Raw genomic sequence first — 6,000 nt, 5'->3', positions numbered from 1 at the left:
CCCAAACCCAGCCTTTGAAAAATCCAGGGCGATCTAGCCACCAACACTCTTCCTTCCTATTTAAAATAGGATTGTCTATTTCACAATAGGATTGTGAAAAGACACCGGATCGATTAATTCCACACTTGTTAAAATAACTTAATTGTTAAACTTATGCGAAATGGATACAAAGATACCTTTGCTGATTCCTCAAACTCCAAACAAATCTAATTCCATAAATAAATAAATAAATAAATAAATAAATGCTATCAGTTGTCCCTCCCATCTCTTTTTAAATTGATTTTTTAATGTCTTTAAATATTTCACGTTCGCGTGAGAAGAGTTTATATGTTATTGGGTCTTCGGTGGGACGAGACTTTTGTGATCCCTTTTCAGGAAGAAAATACACCAAAGAAATCGGACTGCCCCTTGTTAACAGAATGAATCTCTGAGCCCCGCGTTTAGGAATTCCAAACCACCGGAAGTCACCAATTCAAGAGAAAATACTTATCTTTTCCCACCCCTCTCAAAGCAAAAGCAATGTTCACAAAACTATGATAACTAGAATTAAATGAAAATTAAGCAATGTTTTAGCAGAGCCTTTGCTTTTCGACCCAAATATGTGTACTGTATGCCTTTTTTCAAATGGTGCATCCCGTTCCTTAGACGCTACCATTTCTTTTAAAACGAAATCCTCCTTTGTCTATTTTTTCCAATGAACTTTAAACACTTAAACGAAAGGAGGAAGTGGGGTGGCTGGCTGGATGCTTACAGGGAGATGAAGCGGCATTGCCTTGCTCCACTTATTTTCAAGTAAACCTCCGCTGGTTCCCGCTGGCAAAACAACTTTATTTATTGTGAAGGTGTTCCGATTCCCCTCAACGAGGCGAAAGGGCATTTGGGTTTTAGCTGCTCCGAATGGGTTGAACTGGGGTCTCTCGGTTCTAAGAAGAAAACCCCGAAACTTCCACAGGCAGATGAGGCGCGGGAGGGTTGGGTGAGAAAGAGAGAGGCGGCAAAGGAGCTTCCTTAACTTATTTTCAAGAAGCGAGTAGAAGGAAAGGCTGAGGGCAGGTAACGTCTCCGGAGAACTGACAATTAGGAAAGGAAAAGAAAGGAGGAGGGGGCGGGCGCTACTTGGAAAGAAAGTTAGGAGAGGCTCTTTCTCTGCCTGGTTTCTGCACACCCGATGGACTTGGAAACCTTTCCGGCCTCTCTGCCTACCGAGAAAGAAAATTCAGCCCAGCTAAGATCCAGCTAAGCCTCTCCGGCGGCAAGGCCACCCGTTAACCACTGTTGGACGGCGCTGCGGAAGCTGAGACTTCAAAGGCGCAGGACGCGGGAAACGCGAGTCAACACCCCTCACTTGAGCCGGGAACCTTCGGCGCGGGCCGTCAGCCAGAGGCTAGGATGATTCCCGGGAGCTGCGGGCCAAGCTGGACAGTCCTCCGGGGCCACGTGCCCAGCAGCAATTCCAGGGCTGCTTTCGCCCTCTCGCTTGGGGCCTCAGGAGCAATCCTTCCACCCTGGCCAGATCTAGCAGGCGTCCCCGAAGCCAGAATGCTGGGCAACCCACCTGCCGCGACCCGTAAACAGAGGCAGTTGCTTTGAATCACTTTCTCCGAAGGGCCTCTGCCCTGGGAGGGAAAGCGTCTCTCTCCCCTTGGCCAGTTGGGCTTCTTCAATCAGGAAAGAAAGGGCCATCATTCGGGCAGCCTTGACCATGGGGAGGAGGGCTTGCTGGGCGCTAGAAGCGATAGGGGAAGGGGGTTGCACGGAGAGTGGAACCAACCAGCCTTGGGGGAGAGGGCATAGCGAGCCACGCTGAACCAAAATCCTCATTGCCCCAAAGGCTGCAATGCAAAGGAGACCTGGAAGATATCTGAATCGTTGTTTTATCAATTGAGAGAGGGGACCGAAAGGAAGTCAGGCAGTCATTCAATATAAAGTCCTGAGCTGTCAAGAACCTGTATCAGTCACAGTTTTCCTGCAATACCTTTCCTCCAATTAGGACATTTAATCTCACGAGATCCTTCAGGATAGGTTGCATTTAAGTATTCCTGGACTGAAACTATCCCTTTTTTCATAAATAGAAGGACCATCTGTTTTGGGCTGCTAAAGTTTGGAGGATCCCTAAAGAAAAGTGGTGGTTCAAATATATTCTTCTTCCTGCCATCTAGTGGTCATCAGGATTTTTGGTGTTCAGATCAAGTAGCTCTATGCATAACTAGACCAATTAAAGGCCAACAAGTTGCATTTGTACAATAGTTTAAGCTTGTTTGGGGCTAAGCAGCATTTGTGTGTGTGTGTGTTCTGCAAATACAGGTTACTGAGTTTTTTAATGGTTCAATGTGTAGCTTGTGTAAATGAGTTAACTTAGTTTCAATGTTAAACATTTTTTTTGGGAGGGGGAGGGAGGAATTAAAATTCAGGTGTAAATCTAGGCTAGAGGAGACCCTGAATGCCATTTGTGTCATGGTATGACTGAAAATGCGTAATTCATATAATTTGCACACTGATAACATAGCACACATGGTGCAGATTTTAGCAGATGCCTATGCCTTCAGTTTTTAACTGTAATATAACTAGGCTAGAGGAAAAATGTCTAACAGGTTTCAGGAAGCCAATTAGATTTATGGAAGACATAGCCCAATATTCTTAGGCCAGACAATGGCAATCACTGTTGCAGAAGACTTCAGAGACCTTAGCATTTAAGAAGTGGGGCACTCGTACAAATGGGAAGTTCCTGCACGAAAATAAGTCCTACTGGCCACCATTATAGGTAGTCCTCACCTTACAATGGTTCATTTAGTGACCATTCAAAGTTACAATGGGACTGAAAGAAGTGACTTATGGCCAGTTTCCACAGTTACAACCATTGCAGCAACCTCATGATTATGTGATCGAAATTCAGGTGCTTGGCAGCTGCTTCATACTAATGACTCTTCCAGTGTCCTGGCTTCATGTGGTCCCCTTTTGCAACCTTCTGACAAGCAAAGTCAATGGGGAAACCAGATTCACTTAACAACCATGTTACTAACTTATCAACTGCAGTGATTCACTTAACAACTGTGTCAAGAAAGGTCGTCAAAGGGGGGGGGAAACTCACTTAGGAAATGTCTCCCTTAACAACAGAATTTTGGGGCTCAATTGTGGTCGTAAGTTGAGGACTACCTGTACTAGTAAACACAGTAGTTCTTGACTACTGACTATATACATAGGCACAGACAATGGATTTGGTTCCTCATTGGGAACCTGAATCCAGGTTAGTGGCTGAGAATAAATGGTAGTCTGTATCCCTAGTCCAAAAGTTAGTATGAATTGTGGCTGAACCAGAGTGCCTATTTCTTTAATCTGGCCTTTCTCCATCTCTACCTGTATTAAATGAGATATTGAATTAGATCTATAAGTAACAAATTGAGAAGTAGATTTAGTGGTTTTCCTCATAATTCAGTTCTGAGGTACATAAGCAAGCTATGCTTGATGGTTGGAAATGACACTGTGTTTTATTTCATTGCTTATTCTTCAGTTCCACTGGTCAGTTTCTAGTCTGACTGATCAGGTCTTAGAGCTGGGGAGAGCCCAGTTTGGGGATGGGGGAACTGGGCTCCCCCTCTGCCCCAAACAGAATAACCCTACAAAATTTTATCCGAGACCTCCGAAGGTCTCAGGAAGTACAAGGGCAATCTCTCCTCCTAATTGTCACATGTCTGACTGAAAGAGCAGTTAAAGAGGTGAAGAAATTCTGGTCAGTTCAAGTTCAACTTACAGAGAGAAGAACAACACTAAATAAATAGTTCTTCCTGTTGCACTAGATTGGTTTTTGGGCGGACAATCTATAGGTGCTAAAATAAGGACATTAAAAAAAGAAAACAGCTAACTTTTACCTAGAACCTGAAGTAATATTTTTAGAAATTCTTTCATCACACACTGTATACCTGATTGCCAGATAACAATATACATAAAATCCATGTAAAAAGCATAACTTGGCTTTCACTGGAGGGGCGGGATGTCCCATGACATAGTCTGAAATTATTTGCACCGTGTGAGCCCAGAGATTTTCTTAGCCAAGGAGCCAGCATTGTCCAAAGACAATTTCTGTGATCATGTGGCCAGCATGGCTATATGCTGAGGCGCATGGAACACTGTTACCTTCCTACTTTTCTACTTGCATTTTGTATGCTTTCAAATTGCTAGGTGGGCAGGAGCTGGGGCAAGAATGGGAGCACAGCGGTCAAGTCTCGAACCCGGGCTATTAGCTTTCCAGCCGACAAGCTCAGTGTCTTTAACTAATGAGCCATTGCAACCCACCCCCCACATACGCATCTATATATTAATAAACTAATTCAGGTTCAGTCTTGATTCTCATCAAAGCTACAGAGCTCCTTTAGTAGAAGCAGCCACTGCAGAGTTGTATGTGTGGGTAGTTGCGTAGCCTACTGGAGTTATGACTTCAACAAATCATTATGCATGGAATTGGGCTGGTGCTGGTCACATACCTAGAAGAACTGATGGCAGGTGGACCATAGAATAGTCATAGAATGGATCCCACTTGAGAAATAGCATCAAAGAAAGAGACCTAAAACAAGATGGATCTATGACATCAGCAAGTATTGTGGACCCCATTGGCAAAAGAAAGCTCAGGACCGCATTGGTTGGAAACATGCAAAAGGCGCCTTCATCCTGCAGTTGGATAGACAATGGCTAAGATGATGATGAGTCATTACTTCTTCCCACCTGAAGAGAGTTTTTTGCTCTGACAAGTGGTTCATGTCTCCTGCCATGCTAAGTTTTCCAACTGGTGGTAGCTAACTAATAAGCCAGCCTCTGGTGCTTCTGAGAGGACTGCAAAGGCGGGGAAGACCCCAGTTTTCTCTCATAGTTTATGCATCTTGCAGGCTATTATTCGTTCAAATACATAGCTGTCATTGTTAACAACTGTCAATATATGTACTTACATTTAAAGATACCCCCATTCTGTCTTTTTTAATTTATATAATTTTGAGACATTATCTTGAAGCAGCCAATTCCAGAAAAGATGTCCTGTTGTTCAGGAGATGGCGTGAATTCTGCAATTAGAAATGGTGAGGCATTTTCTCCTGCCATAATGACCACAATTACAAGAGTTTTACTATCAATAGTCATCCTTTATCAGATAAGGTATATATTAAGTGTAACTCCCAAAGGCTTTCCTCACAGAGATCCTTCACCTTCCAGGGGTTTTTATCAGTACAAGTTAATCTGAATTTATCTGCAGTGACCTTTGGAGCTTTAACACTTATGCTATTTCAATGGACTTTCTTCTGGATTTATTATATGACATTATATGACATTTTCAGTTAGGACTGAAAATTTGAAACTATCCACAGATCCAATGATTCTAATCTCACATTAGCATTACTATAATGAATTATTATATTGGGAGAGTGTTTGTGCATGCATGTGTGTCTTATAGAACACGTCAACAAGGCAAGGTATTAAGAAATTCAAAACAGTGTTGCAATGCCTGGAATCTGTGTGGGACTGTGCTCTTGTGCATCCTGTAGTCATTCTTTAATTTCATGTTGACATTACTAAACCAGCACTCTCCTGCATACATTTTGTAATTAAAAATTGCAATCAGGTAGCAAGGCATTTAGCCAAATCAAACTTCACAAATATCTTTTGTTTTCCCAGAAAGAAAAATGTGAGCAGACATTTTTTGAGCAGACATCTTTTTATGACTGTCTTCTGAAATAATGCACAACAGATAGAAAATATGTGATAAATCCTGAGTATTCACTGTATCTCTTTCTTCGTTTTCTTCTGTGATAACTTTTTCCAGCATGAATGGCTAGGGAAGTCAGCCAGCTTCCTTCCAGTCTGGGCAACCATGTTGGCAAAGGTAAATCTTTGTTGCTCTTGTTAGGACCTATCCAATGAAAACCCTGCAGGATATTATTGTATGCCCAAGAGGTACTGTACATAGAGAATTTGACATGTTTGATTTGCCCTTTGTCAAAAAGGAAAGCAACATGATTG

General features: G+C 42.6%; 1 long non-coding RNA gene across 1 annotated transcript in view; it reads left to right on the top strand.

The window, feature by feature from the left end:
- Positions 1–1,033: 1,033 nt before the first annotated feature.
- The window catches only part of LOC148132358 (uncharacterized), a 62,602-nt gene continuing 57,635 nt past the window's right edge, over positions 1,034–6,000 (top strand). The window contains exons 1-2 of the long non-coding RNA XR_015747892.1: positions 1,034–5,063; positions 5,804–5,863. This is a non-coding gene — a long non-coding RNA (uncharacterized LOC148132358). The remainder of the gene's footprint in view (positions 5,064–5,803; positions 5,864–6,000) is intronic.

Source organism: Notechis scutatus, chromosome 2 (genome assembly GCF_049901735.1).
Source record: "Notechis scutatus isolate UNSWTSFEM ecotype Mainland chromosome 2, rNotScu1.2, whole genome shotgun sequence".
Taxonomy (NCBI): Eukaryota; Metazoa; Chordata; class Lepidosauria; order Squamata; family Elapidae; genus Notechis; species Notechis scutatus.
Note: the sequence above shows the minus strand (reverse complement) of the source record. Positions and strands in the feature narration are given on the sequence as shown.